Source organism: Hemiscyllium ocellatum, chromosome 1, assembly GCF_020745735.1.
Source record: "Hemiscyllium ocellatum isolate sHemOce1 chromosome 1, sHemOce1.pat.X.cur, whole genome shotgun sequence".
In the NCBI taxonomy this organism is placed as follows: domain Eukaryota; kingdom Metazoa; phylum Chordata; class Chondrichthyes; order Orectolobiformes; family Hemiscylliidae; genus Hemiscyllium; species Hemiscyllium ocellatum.
In genome coordinates, this window is record NC_083401.1 from 157,504,135 (window position 1) to 157,518,921 (window position 14,787).

A 14,787-nucleotide genomic window follows, 5' to 3' on the forward strand; every position below is an offset into this window, starting at 1 on the left:
CAGAAACACTTCACAGGAGGCTCCCAAGCACTGAAGCTGTCACCTAGAAAGGGGACAAAACGTTTGCAAGAACAACTCCCAGCTCGGCGAACGGTACTCCTTAATTTCAGCCATTTTCATTCTGTCACTATCACCCATTAGCAGCTGGAACTGTAACATGAGTCCCAGTCCTGTGCGCACCCATGGTACCTCTCTATGCATTAGGCACCGCCCAACAGCTAAACTCACCAACAGACATAACCGTGAAACTGGCCAGACAGAGGAAAACAGAGTTTTAATCATTGTAAATGCTTCAAGCCTCAGTTCAGATCCAGGTGGGCCTGGAGCAAGTTCAACTACACAAGTCAGGAAGAAGCTGAGGAAAATCTTTTTCACCCAGAGGATGGCAGAAATATGGACTGTGTCGAAAGCACGTACTCTCGCAACACTGAAGAAGTGTCTGGATGGGCACCTACAATTCCAGGGCATAGTTGGCTAGGGACTAAGGGCAGACAAATGGGATGAATATTAGCTTGTTGTTTGTTGGTCAGTATAGATATAGTGGGCCGAAAGGCCTGTTTCTGCATTGTTATGACTCAATGACTCAAAGGTTTATAGTACAGAAAGACTACTTGTGGGCGGCATGGTAGCACAGTGGTTAGCACTGCTGCCTCACAGCGCCAGAGACCTGGGTTCAATTCCCGACTCAGATGACTGACTGTGTGGAGTTTGCACATTCTCCCCGTGTCTGCGCGGGTTTCCTCCCACAGTCCAAAGATGTGCACGTCAGGTGAATCGGCCATGCTGAATTGCCCGTAGTGTTAGGTAAAGGGGTAGGTGTGAGGGAATGGGTGGGTTGCGCTTCAGTGGGTCCATGTAGACTTGTTGGGCCGAAGGGCCTGTTTCCGCATTGTAGGTAATCTAATCTTAAAAATAAACAATCTTTGTGTCAGCCAAAAGAAATGCCTATACCATTTTCCAGCACCTGTTTGTGTTCCTGCTACAAGTTAAATCTAAAGGTGCATATCTCAAGACCTTTCAAATGTGTTGAGAGGTTCTTCCTCAATTAACCTCCCACACAGTGGTAGTGCAGACTACTAGCACTCTCTGGGTGGAAAAAATCATTTTTTCCTCATTTTTCCCTTTAATCCTTCAATCAATCATTTTAAATTTGAGACCCTTACTGACTAACCTCTTTGATAAGATCAATAAGACACCACATAAATTCAGATATAATTGGGCAGAGGATCTGCAGAATAAAACCTGAGTCAGACAGTTTCTGGCAGAAATATGGTAAATCAGAATGGCCCACTTTATTCAGTCACTTGATTCGTTCCTGTTGTTAGGGTTAATAATAGCTATGATTGATTCGTGGTAAGTGACATTGCAAATTATGACTGTTTAAACATAAGGATTCTTGAATAGAATAATGGGATTCAACACCAGTGATAGTTCTTCATCCTGATCAAAGAAAGTGCTCTGAGATTGACCAAAATTCATTCTGTGCTCCGAAGGATTAGCATGTGAAACAGAGTTCATACTGACATGTGTGCAGGGTTTAGAAGATCCATTCTTCCCCATTCAGGACAGTGGCGATTTGAATTGAAAACTTGCTGTTAATGCCAATCCTTGGTCAGCCCATGAGTCTCTAATAAAGAATGCAATAACCTCCGTGATCCGTACCGCATGCTACTGTGTTGTGAGACAAGAGTGTTTTGTTTTCTCTTGCTGAGATGTAATTGAATTCCTGCTGACCCTTATTGAAGGGAGGCGTGTGGGGCAAACACTTGAGCTTTGGGGTCTCTCGGGAAGTATGATTATACTGACATCAATAATGTCAAGTGTTGTTAGTTTTGGAAAGAAGAATAAAGTCGCCAGTGGGCAGCTGTAGCATAAAGCCACTTCCGACATGGAAAGAACTGTCTGAAGCCAGGCAGAGCTTTGGACATCTTCCCTCTGAAGTCAAATAATCTTTGGCCTGGCTCTATGTTCAACAGCTATCATCAACATCATGGTGAAGCTTCTCATGAGTCTCACAGAAGGCCTACTGGATCATGATCTCACATTCTATTTAAACACCGTTAAAAATCACACAGCACCAGGTTATAGTCCAATTGGAAGCACTAGCTTTCGGAGTGACGCTCCTTCATCAATTCATTATTGATTGAATCTGTGGATAAGCACATCGACCTGGACCCAATATACCGACCACTGCAGCGGACAGCTGGAACTGACAACCGAAGTGACAGATTCAAACCACTACAAATGCCGGAGGAAAGATCACAGCAGCGATTCACAGGAGGCTCCCAAGCACTGAGGATGTCACCTAGACAGGGGACGAAACGTCTGCAACACAAATTCGCAGCTCGGCGAACAGATCCAAAGGAAAGGCAATAATGACTCTGTTTGTAAAGAGGATAAACTGTGCCCAGAAAAACAACATTCATTCAACTCACCTGACACCTGTGACAAATCCATCTCTTCATCTTGCCTTTGTACCGGACTATGACTGTTCTGAGTTCAAGACCATACTATGCAGATCTGTGGGATAAATTGGGAATTATTGTGGATGACAGAAAAGGTTAAAAAAAACCCTAAAATTTGAACATATGAAAAACTAAAATGTTTGCTTGGTATTAATTTGTTCAAAGTCAGGTGCTCGAGGGGAGGCTAAACATAAACATCGACATCATTAAGACTATTGAAAGGTAACAACAAGTGTCACTTAGCACAGACGAGCTTCTGAGTGCCAAGTCCACCACTTACAATGAGTAAACAGCACCTCATCTGAAATACTTTCAACACTGATTATTTAGGTCCTGGTTTTGAGGGGAGTAAGCATTTATTTCCCCCTCTGTTCCCACACAAGTGACAGCTGCAAACTCTCAATATTTCAAAGGCTGACAACCTCAATTGTTTTAGTTAAACTGTAGCAACACCCTGCACTGTGAGGGGGTTATTGGAGACTGCATGGGTAGCCATTACAGACAAAATCTTTAATGGCATCCATGTCAAAGGCCTGTTAAAAGTACTAAAGAAACCACATTTGTTTACTATTCTCCTAAATTCTTTTTAAAACATGTGACTTTTACAGTTGCCTGGTAAGTATGCTTCTTGAATTTAAAATTGATATACATTTAAATTTTGTCCAATATGATTACAAATTTAAGTTTCAATTTAATTTAAATGTTCTAGCCACATTGATGAAGGTATAATTCGTTATTTATGCTCATTTCTAGCTATCTGGAAAACCAACAGCAGCTGTTGCATGTAAACTGATGAATGAGAAGATTATGCCTCTCTGGCTCACAGCATTGTGATTCTCATCCTGTGAGTGATACTCAGACCTCATAAGGTTGTTTAGTAATAGTAGAAAGATTCAAATGTGTCTGGCCTTAACTCGTGTCAAAAGTATACAACAACTATTGAGGAGGAATGAGGGAGGCAAAAAGGAAACAGTATCTGCCAGCAACTCCCAGTCTTCTGCTTTATTATTTCATGTAGGCATCACTGGTTGCCCGTCCTATTTGTCTTTAAACTGTGTGGCTTGCAAAGGACAGTTAAGAGCTGCAAATGTGTTGCTGGTCAAAGCACAGCAGGCCAGGCAGCATCTCAGGAATAGAGAATTCGACGTTTCGAGCATAAGCTTATGCTCGAAACGTCGAATTCTCTATTCCTGAGATGCTGCCTGGCCTGCTGTGCTTTGACCAGCAACACATTTGCAGCAGTGATCTCCAGCATCTGCAGACCTCATTTTTTACTCAAGGACAGTTAAGAGTCAACCACTATGTTATGGATCTGGATTCACGTGCATCAGACCAGCACGTTAAACAGAGTTCTTAGTTAGAAATCAAGATATGTTATAACCCTAACCTCTCCCCGTTTATGCCCCCAAAAATGAGCAATACATGTAACAATTCTTGCCCTTACCTTTTAAGAATCCTTCCTGACTTCAGACATGAATTTGCCTATTAGAATTTATACTTGTCTTGCTATCAAAGCTTAACTAAAGTTGAGAAACATCTGTTCGTATTAACTCTATTAATCCACTTAGTATCGTCAAGATACAAAGAGGTGAATAAGAAGAGGCCTTTCAGCTAGGTCCATATCCTTTCACAGCTTTCAGACCAGCTAGAATAGCGGTTACAATAACGGGAATATCTTATTTGTAACAGGACACACTGCTGCAAACTAACTAACTTACGCACACGTGCTGGCACTGATGAGGCAATGAAAGTCAGTTAAACATGCATTATGCTTTAGATACTGAAAAATGTATGCATTTCCACATTTTCCAAGAAAGTACCAGCGTTCAAATACAATTGTGCTGCTTTGAACAATATTAAATTAAGAATTTATTTAAAACTATAAAAAGGAACCAAAAATGTTTAGCTATTGTGAGTGATTCTGGTTAGCTGGTTAACTCTCAATCTGGAAGCCTGTTATAATTAATGACAATAAAGGTTTTCTAAGTTACTCTAAATAAAATTACTTAAGAAATAAAAGGTGATGAATACTTAGATGCCATTAAGATATTTTATGCTTCACATACAGTTTTGTTTGGAATGTTGTTCACTAATTCAGGGAGGAGAGTTTTGTTTCTGAGCTGAGTTGATGTTCAAACTGACTTGCTCTCATTAACAGTATAGAACTCTACTTTGGGAAATGGAGATTGGGCAGAGCTAGAGCAGACGACATAGAAGGTCTCTGCAAATGTCTATATATTCCTAGCCAATGCACTGACAATGACTGAATAAAAACAAGACCGACTATGGAGCATTGCTCAACTGTTCGGGAAATCGATGATAGTAATGGAGAATCTAAAATATGAGAAGAAGAAAAAGCTTGCATTTATCAAGCATTGTAAGTTTCCTCAGGTCATTGTAATGAGCTTTACAGTTGGTTAGGTACTATGTTTGCAGTACACTCAGTGCTGCATTTTTTTTAAAAAGCACAAAAATCAATTTGCATCCAAAAAGATCCCATATTTACCAATGAACTAAATGACCGAACAATCTACTGGTGTTAAACTGGCTATAGAGTAAGGCAATGTTGCTGGGGCACTGAAAGAATATGATATGGAGGTGATGGTTTTGGACTGGGGTGGACAAAGTCAGAAGTCATGCATCACCAGGTTATAGTCTAACAGGTTGACTTGAAATCCCAAGATTTTTGGGGCACTGCTCCTTCATCTTGTGAAGTATTCTTGACATTCAAAGTTTGTGCAAAGATTTGTAGCTCGGGTGCTCGTTGTTGTGGTTCTGTTCGCCGGGCTGGGAATTTGTGTTGCAGACGTTTTGTCACCTGTCTAGGTGACATCCTCAGTGCTTGGGAGCCTCCTGTGAAGCGCTTCTGTGATGTTTCCTCCGGCATTTGTAGTGGTTTGTCTCTGCCACTTCCGGTTGTCAGTTCCAGCAGTCCGCTGCAGTGGCCGGTATATTGGGTCCAGGTCGATGTGTTTGTTGATTGAAGCTGTGGATGAATGCCATGCCTCTAGGAATTCCCTGGCTGTTCTCTGTTTGGCTTGTCCTATAATAGTAGTGTTGTCCCAGTCGAACTCATGTTGCTTGTCATCTGTGTGTGTGGCTACTAAGGATGGCTGGTCATGTCGTTTCGTGGCTAGTTGGTGTTCATGGATACGGATTGTTAGCTGTCTTCCTGTTTGTCCTATGTAGTGTTTTGTGCAGAACATGGCATAAGCCTCTGAATTATTAGTCTAATGGTAATGCCTCTACACACCACCTCCCCCTACGAGTATCTGCAAGTATCTACAAAGTTACCCCAACTAAACAACACATTGATCCATTAGAGGATGAGAGTGGGGAATTTACAATGGGAAATAAGGAACTTCCAAATAATTTAAGCAAATACCCTGTACTTTGTATTCGCCTTCACAGTAGACATGAAAAGTATCCCAATAATGGATGTAGGTTTGCTCGCTGAGCTGAAAGGTTCATTTTCAGACTTTTTGTTACCATATTAGGTAACATCATCAGTGAGCCTCCAGATGAAACACTGGTGGCATGGCCCGCTTTCTAGTTATGTGTTTAGATTTCCTTGGGTTGGTGATCTCATTTTCTGCCATTTCAAATGACCACAGGAAATGATATCTCCACAGGAAATGACACCACCAGCCCAAGGAAGCCTAAACACATAAATAGAAAGCGAGCTGTACCACCATCCGGAGGCTCACTGAAGATGTTACCTAGTATGGTGACGGAATGTCTGAAAATGAACCTTCCCGTTCAGTGAGCAAACCTAAATCCAGAACCTCAACCTGAGCTACAAACCTTCTCAAAACTATTTAACTTCCTAATAATCATAGAAATTCAGGTAAACAAATGGGTGGGAAGAAATTAAAACAAACATCAACAAAAAATAAAAGTATTAAGAAAACTAAAGGCTGACAGGTTTCTTTGACCTGACAGCCTTCGTCCTAACATCTTAAATGTTTGCAAAGTTACAGAATTGTTTGTAGATATTGTTAATCAACCTAATCAGACATATTATGATGGGACTTGACTCCATTGTGCTCTTCTGACTTAGAGATAGGGATATGACCACTGCACCAAAGCATCAATAATGGATTAGTTGTAGTCTAGCAAAATTCCTTACCGATTCTGGAAAAGCTCAAGAGATTGGAAAACAACAAATGTAACAAATAATGAGTGTGTACAATGTCTTTTGCCTGTTATATCTTACAGTTTGATCAGTCCTCACAAGAACTGGCACTTGTCACACTGAAGAGAGTTCCTTGAGCTTCCTAGGTAATCGTGGGAAGCATTGGAGGTAGCATTATTTCCACAGGCTCCTGGACCCCTCGGCAGGATAGTCAATAAGATCTCACTAGGTCCTATGATGTTTACTAAGGGAAAATGTCCCACGGCACGGGCAGTCGGTCAACTGATGGAGACCAGGCAGTACAGAGCCTGTGGCAGGGATTGACCCTGTTGCAGACCACAGGGAAGAGCAGCCTCTGCAGCAGCAGGAAGACAGTTAGGACACATTGGCCCTCATCATTGAGAAACTTTAGCAATCCAGATACTGCATTGACTCCCTACTTGTCATGTTCAGATGCTGCTGCTGTGCAGCCAGTCTTACGACTGTCTGTCTGTCTGTCTGTCTGCCTCCATGGACGGTTGGTGGCTATAATGTAGCCTCAGGGACTACTGGAGAGTCACCAACACCTGTACTCAATTGCACACAAAGATGAGACGAGAGTGCGATCGAGATTTTGACCATAGTTTACGTGTTGCCTCTTCACAAAGAGGAAGGGCGTTGCCAGGACACACTCAGTCAAGGAGGAGCAACTCTCAGACCACTTGGCAGTCTCAAATCAGGAGACTGCAGAGATGGGGAGTTCACTGTGGTGCAATGGGAGGAAAGGAGGGAATCAGTGTACATGTTGGTGATGACTGGAAAACTTTACATTGTTTGTAGGCCATTACATCTGGCGTAAATAGTTTGTTTAGAATGCTATATTGTGTCCAGAATTTCCAAAGGTTTTCATCCTTTACTGCAAATTCCTGCACATCCCAGCCATATGCCTGGCTATCTAACTGTGCCAATTGCTGCTGCACAACAGGACAGGAAAAGCTATGCATGCTGGGAACGTGTCAGGAGGCACCAGGCGAATGCTGCTGAAGGAGCAAGGAAGCAGCCCTGGTGGGCAGCCTGGTAAATGCAATGCAATGGCTTCCTTCCCTTGTGCAGTAACTGTACCCAGTGCAGCCATGCACTGCTGGTTGCCCTCTTCGACCAGAATACCCTTGCAGGACACAGTGCCAGTACATTGGAAGATCCCATGTTGGTGGCAATGCCTTCCTGAAAATAGAATGCCAATTTCCATGGTGGAAGTGTGGCTGGGTGCTGGTGGATCGTGTCCTGCTCCTCAGCTTGTTTGTGGCCAACATGCATTTCCTGGAGCAAGCAGCAAGTTGAACCTGCTCTGGTTTCCATGCTGAGTTTTCTTTGTTTGGCATGTTTGGCAAGATTGCAATTTGTGGTGAATTCCGGCTGTTAACTACCTTTTAACAGACAATATCAATCATCGAATGCATACTCACCGTTCCCTGGTGAGAATCTCATGATGACCAAAATGGGTAAGCTTTGGAGAGCGGGTCTCAATGTCAAGATAACCACCTCAACCAATTCACCACTGACTCACATCATTCAGATTCAACCCAGTCTAGCTACCACCTTACAGAATATTCACTCTCTTCACACAGTTTCAGATTTCTTATTCAAGGAGGGTACACTGGAGGACAGTTCATGGAGATTGACTGAATTGATTCCTGCAATGAAGGGATGTTAGTCTTAAGGATCTGTTTCCCTGGACTCATGAAGAACCCTGCCATTTCCACAAAACTCATACAAAACTGGCCCCATTCAGTTGAAAGGTGCACGCGTTTTTCAGTTCTGGTAAATATAAGTTTTAAAAGGGAGAAAGACAGACAAAGGAAGCACATGATGAGGTCAGTGCAGGAGAGAGAGAGAAAGAATGAGCTGCCAGTGGAAGTGGTGGAGGCTGGTACAATTGCAACATTTAAGAGGCATTTGGATGGGCATTTGAATAGGAAGGGTTTGGAGGGATACGGGTCGGGTGCTGGCAGGTGGGACTGGATTGGGATGGGATATCTGGTCAGCATGGACGGGTTGGACCGAAGGGTCTGCTTCCATGCTGTACATCTCTATGACTCTATATGACATTCGTCACCTGTGGAACACATTCCTGGACAGCCATAGTAAAACTGCATAAAACTCTCCTGCACATCCTGGAATGACCAGAGTCAATAACATTAAGGCTGGTGGCAACTTTGACATCTACCGTGCTTCCCTGTCTTTCGACATCTGCGGTTCTCCACAATGTCGCCTGCCTGAGCAACTCAGCAAGATCCAGGATAGAATTTCATTCAGGAGCCATCGCTGAAAGCCGCCTTTCTGATCTGTTGCAATTCTAGCAGTGGCCACCGCTGTCAATGGCAATCCAAGACAAGACAGTAGTTGACCGTTTGATTGGCCAGGCAGAATTTTAGAGGTGAGACTTCTTCCCCAGTAGGGGCATATGGACTGCATCAAGCCAAATTATAACCGGACAACCTGTCAGGGTGAGCTCGTCCAATAGCGATGTACTTGTTCCAGATTCTTCCACCTGGGATAGTGACCCTTTCTCTCCCCAGACACTACCATCACTGCAATGCATCCCCCGCTCTCCCCACAACACTCCCAACTTTAAATTCAGCCTGTTCAATCAGAAAGCAGGGAAGTGGGCAATTTGACCCATTTTATCTGTGCTCACAATGATGTCTTACCTCTTACCCCCTCCAAATTGGAACCATGCTTGCTTGAGCCTGACACTGTTCTCAGTTCTATCGACTCATGCAGCTGGCTGTAAATTTCTCTGTGCACCGCGAAGCAACAAACCCTGATTTGAAATTAGATTAAACTAACTAACATGTCAAAGTGCCGTGCACACAGAGTATTAATTCGGATGCCCTGTGATTCTATTTGTGACCTCTGCTGGTGGAGCAAGTACATTGTTTCTACACTGTGAAAATGAAAAGTACTCTGGTAATCAGAATAGACGAAGAACAATGCAAGATCTGGTCTCAAATGTTATAAAAATTGATTAGTGTAAATCAAGGTTGAAAATGTGTTGCTGGTTAAAGCACAGCAGGTTAGGCAGCATCCAAGGAATAGGAAATTCGACGTTTCGGGCATAAGCCCTTCATCAGGAATGAGGAGAGGGTGCCAGGCAGGCTAAGATAAAAGGTAGGGAGGAGGGACTTGGGGGAGGGGCGATGGAGATGTGATAGGTGGAAGGAGGTCAAGGTGAGGGTGATTGGCCGGAGTGGGGTGGGGGCGGAGAGGTTAGGAAGAAGATTGCAGGTTAGGAGGGCAGTGCTGAGTTGAGGGAACCAACTGAGACAAGGTGGGGGGAGGGGAAATGAGGCCTGGTTGGGTCCAAATTTTGTTGGTTGGAATGTAGTTCGGAGTCAGTGTGGGATCAGTCGGTTCCGTAGGCAGTTGCTGAGGAAGGAGATTTGGCTGTGGTAGCGAGTCTGTTTGAGAACGTGGCTGAAGAGTTTCTGTGCAGAGGAGATGACCTGGGGGGTGCAGTGAGAGAGAGACTCACTGAAATCCTTGTAGAGGGAGGAAGAGAGCTTCTTCAAGGAAGGCATCCTTGCAAGAGGATTCGCAGTAGGTTAAAATCTACACTGTTTTGAAATTGACTGTGAAATTCCATAAATACCAGTGAAGAAACTTAACTATTCACAACGTCTCATAGCTGGCATTTCTTTCAGTAAGATAAATGTCTCCTTGCAGCTACAGGATTTCAGGTTGACTAAATTGTAAAGTATTTCATAAACCCAATTGCCTTTGGAGGTCTTTTAGTATTGGTTTCTATGGTTATGATTTGGAGGTGCTGGTGTTGGGCTGGGGTGGAGAAACTGAGGTCTGCAGATGCTGGGGAACAGAGCTGAAAATGTGTTGCTGGAAAAACGCAGCAGGTCAGGCAGCATCCAGGGAACAGGAGATTCGACGTTTCGGGCATAAGCCCTTCATCAGGAATGAGGAGAGTGTGCCAAGCAGGCTAAGATAAAAGGTAGGGAGGAGGGGTGATGGAGATGTGATAGGTGGAAGGAGGTCAAGGTGAGGATGATAGGCCGGAGTGGGGTGGGGGCGGAGAGATCAGGATGAAGATTGCAGGTTAGGAGGGCGGTGCTGAGTTCAAGGGATTTGACTGAGACAAGGTGGGGGGAGGGGAAATGAGGAACCTGGAGAAATTTGAGTTCATCCCTTGTGGTTGGAGGGTTCCCAGGCGGAAGATGAGGCGCTTTTCCTCCAACCGTCGTGTTGTTATGGTCTGGCGATGGAGGAGGCCAAGGACCTGCATATCCTTGGTGGAGTGGGAGGGGGAGTTAAAGTGTTGAGCCACGGGGTGGTTGGGTGGTTGGTCTGGGTGTCCCAGAGGTGTTCTCTGAAACGTTCCGCAAGTAGGCGGCCTCCCAATATAGAGGAGGCCACATCGGGTGCAGCGGATGCAATAGGTGATGTGTGTGGAGGTGCAGGTGAATTTGTGGCGGATATGGAAGGATCCCTTGGGGCCTTGGAGAGAAGTAAGGGAGGAGGTGTGGGCACAAGTTTTGCATTTCTTGCGGTTGCAGGGGAAGGTGCCGGGAGTGGAGGTTGGGTTGGTGGGGAGTGTGGACCTGACGAGGGAGTCACGGAGGGAGTGGTCTTTTCAGAATGCAGATAGGGGAGGGGAGGGAAATATATCCCTGGTGGTGGGGTCCGTTTGGAGGTGGTGGAAATGACGGCGGATGATACGCTATATATGGAGGTTGGTGGGGTGGTAGGTGAGGACCAGTGGGGTTCTGTCCTGGTGGCGGTTGGAGGGGCGGGGCTCAAGGCGGAGGAGCGGGAAGTGGAGGAGATGCGGTGGAGGGCATCGTCGATCATGTCTGGGGGGAATCTGTGGTCCTTAAAGAAGGAGGCCATCTGGGCTGTACGGTATTGGAACTGGTCCTCCTGGGAGCAGATGCGACGGAGAGGAAGGAATTGGCCCCAAGGGATCCTTCCATATCCACCACAAATTCACCTGCACCTCCACACACATCATCTATTGCATCCGCTGCACCCGATGTGGCCTCCTCTACATTGGGGAGACAGGCCGCCTACTTGCGGAACGTTTCAGAGAACACCTCTGGGACACCCGGACCAACCAACCCAACCGCCCCATGGCTCAACACTTTAACTCCCCCTCCCACCCCACCAAGGACATGCAGGTCCTTGGCCTCCTCCATCGCCAGACCATAACAACACAACGGTTGGAGGACGAGCGCCTCATCTTCCGCCTGGGAACCCTCCAACCACAAGGGATGAACTCAGATTTCTCCAGTTTCCTCATTTCCCCTTCCCACACCTTGTCTCAGTCAAATCCCTCGAACTCAACACCACCTTCCTAACCTGCAATCTTCTTCCTGACCTCTCCGCCCCCACCCCACTCCGGCCTATCACCCTCACCTTGACCTCCTTCCATCTATCACATCTCCATCGCCACTCCCCCAAGTCCCTCCTCCATACCTTTTATCTTAGCCTGCTGGACACACATTCCTCATTCCTGATGAAGGGCTTATGCCCGAAATGTCGAATCCCCTGTTCATTGGACTGGGGTGGACAAAGTTAAAAAATCACTCAACACCAGGTTATAATTCAACAAGATTATTTGGAAGCACTAGCTTTTGAGGCACTGCCTCTTCATCGGGTAGCACTGGAGCAGGATCATAAGACACAGAATTTATAGCAAAACGGTTACAGTGTCATGGAGCGAGAATGATACAAATTTAGGTTAAGTCTTTCATGTTTTAGAATGGGATATGCTGGTTTCAGTTCTTTAGTGTGTAAATCCAAGAACTCCTTTCAGGTTACATTTTCATGATAGTTTCAGCTTTTCTCACAATAGGTGCCATCTCAGCTCAGACAATGCATCAGAGGTTAAAGTCTGTCTGTGTCCCAACCTTCAGACGGACTGTGGCGACTTTACATTTAGTTATTTACATTTACTACTTAATTCAAGAAAGCCTAATTAAATTGGCTACTTTTAAAGCATAAGTTAACTTGGGTCTAGATAAAAACTATCCACAAGGGAAGGGGTTACCTTTACATTAAACTTGTAGCAACAAATAAAGGGTGTGAGTGAATAAAGAAAGGGAGCCAGTTCTTTTCACTTCAACTGGAAGTTTGAGATTGGGATATTCCGTTAGGAATTATGATGAATTGGAGAACTTATTCGGATCCCCTAGACTCTAATCATAACAATGTATGCACCTTTCCTCCTCTACACCCTTCCTCTAAGCCAGAGCCAAACACAGGGAAGCCATCTTGGATCGCACATTTTGAAAATAGGCCTAAAGTAGCACAGCAAAGATCAGAATAAGACAAACGAGGAACAGTCAATTTTTTAAAAGCAGAAAGATACTCGTGAGGAACAATTTGGTACTTATGAGGGAAGAATTTTGAAAGAGTAATCAGATGAGCTTACCAGTATAAAAATTCCATCCACTGAATCATCACACCACCTCTTGGATACACTTTGAGAGAAGTTTTTGAAATATCTGGTGTTCACCATAAGTTTAGATCATCCACACTATAAGAACGATTTTCATATTTCATAACATGACAATCTTCACTAACATGATTGCATTCATGTAGTTTTGAGGCTCTTCATTACTGTTTTTACTTGAAGACCTCATTCTCTCATAAGGCATGGACGGGAGGTTTGCTAGAGATCTTCAAGAGGGTTTAAACTAGTTTGGCAGGGGGATAGGAACTGGAGGTATAGAGTTATAGGGTAGCTAGTGAACTGGCAGATACAGGGTGCAGAGAGTCTGTGAAGAAGGATAGACAGTCGATAGGGCAAAATTGCAGCCAGTGTGATGGGTTGAAGTGTGTCTGTTTTAACACAAGGATTGACAGGAATAAGGGTGAGGAACTTAGAGCATGGATCAGTACTTGGAGCTATGATGCTGTGGCCATTACAGAGACGTGGAAATCACAGGGGCAGGAATGGTTTTGGATGTTCCAGGGCTTTGATGTTTCGAAAGGAATAGGGAGGGAAGTAATGGAGGTGGGGGAGTGGTATTGCTAATCAGAGATAGTATCACAGCTGCAGAAAGGAAGTTCATCGAGGAGGGTGTGTCAACTGAGTCATTATGGGTGGAAGTCAGAAACAGGGAAGGAGCAGTCACTTTGTTGGGAGTGTTCAATAGACCCCCCCAATAGCAATGATGCAGATTGGGAAGCAGACTTTGGAAAGGTGCCGAAGTAACAGGGTTGTTGTGATGGGTGACTTCGACTTCCCTAATGTTGATTGGAGCCTCTTTAGTGCAAATAGATTAGATGGAGCAGATTTTGTCAGGTGTGTCCAGGAAGGTTTCCTGACTCAGTATGTAAGTAGGCTGACTAGAGGGAGGCCATATTGGATTTGGTGCTTGGCAACGACCCAGGTCAGCTGACAGATCTCTCAGTGGGAGAGTGTTTGGTGATAGTGATCACAACACCCTGATCTTTACTATAGGCATGGAGAAGGATTGGAGCAGACTATATGGGAAAGTATTTAATTGAGGAAAGGGTAATTACAATAGAGTTAGGCAGGAACTGTGGAGCATAAATTGGGAACAGATATTGTCAGGGAAATGGGTGACAGAAATGGGAGCACTTGCTGCGAGTGTTGGATAGGTTTGTCCCACTGAGGCAAGAAAGGGATTGTAGGGTGAAGGATGCTGAGATGACAAGAGATGAGGAATATCTAGTCAAGAGGAAGAAGGATGCTTACTTAAGTTTGAAGAAGCAACTTTTAGACAGGCCTCTAGAGGGTTACAGGTAGCCAGGAAGGAACTGAAGAATGGACTTAGGAGATCTAGAAGGGGGCATGAAAAAGCCTCGATGGGTAGGATTAAAGAAAACTCCAAGGTATTCTACACTTATTCAAGGAACAAGAGGATGGCCAGAGTGAGGGGAGGGTCGATCAGAGGTAGGTAAGGAAACTTGTGCCTGGAGTCTGAAGAGGTAGGGGAGGTCCTTAATGAATACTTTGCTTCAGTGTTCACGAGTGAGAGGGACCTTGTCATTTGTGAGGACAGTGTTTAACCGGCTGATATGCTCAAACTGGTTGCTGTTGAGGAGGAGGATACACTAGAAACTTTGAAAAGCATGAGGATAGGTAAGTCCACTGAACTGGATGGGATATCCCCAAGGTAATAACGGGAAGTGAGGTAAGAGATTCTTGCTCCTTTGATGGTGATC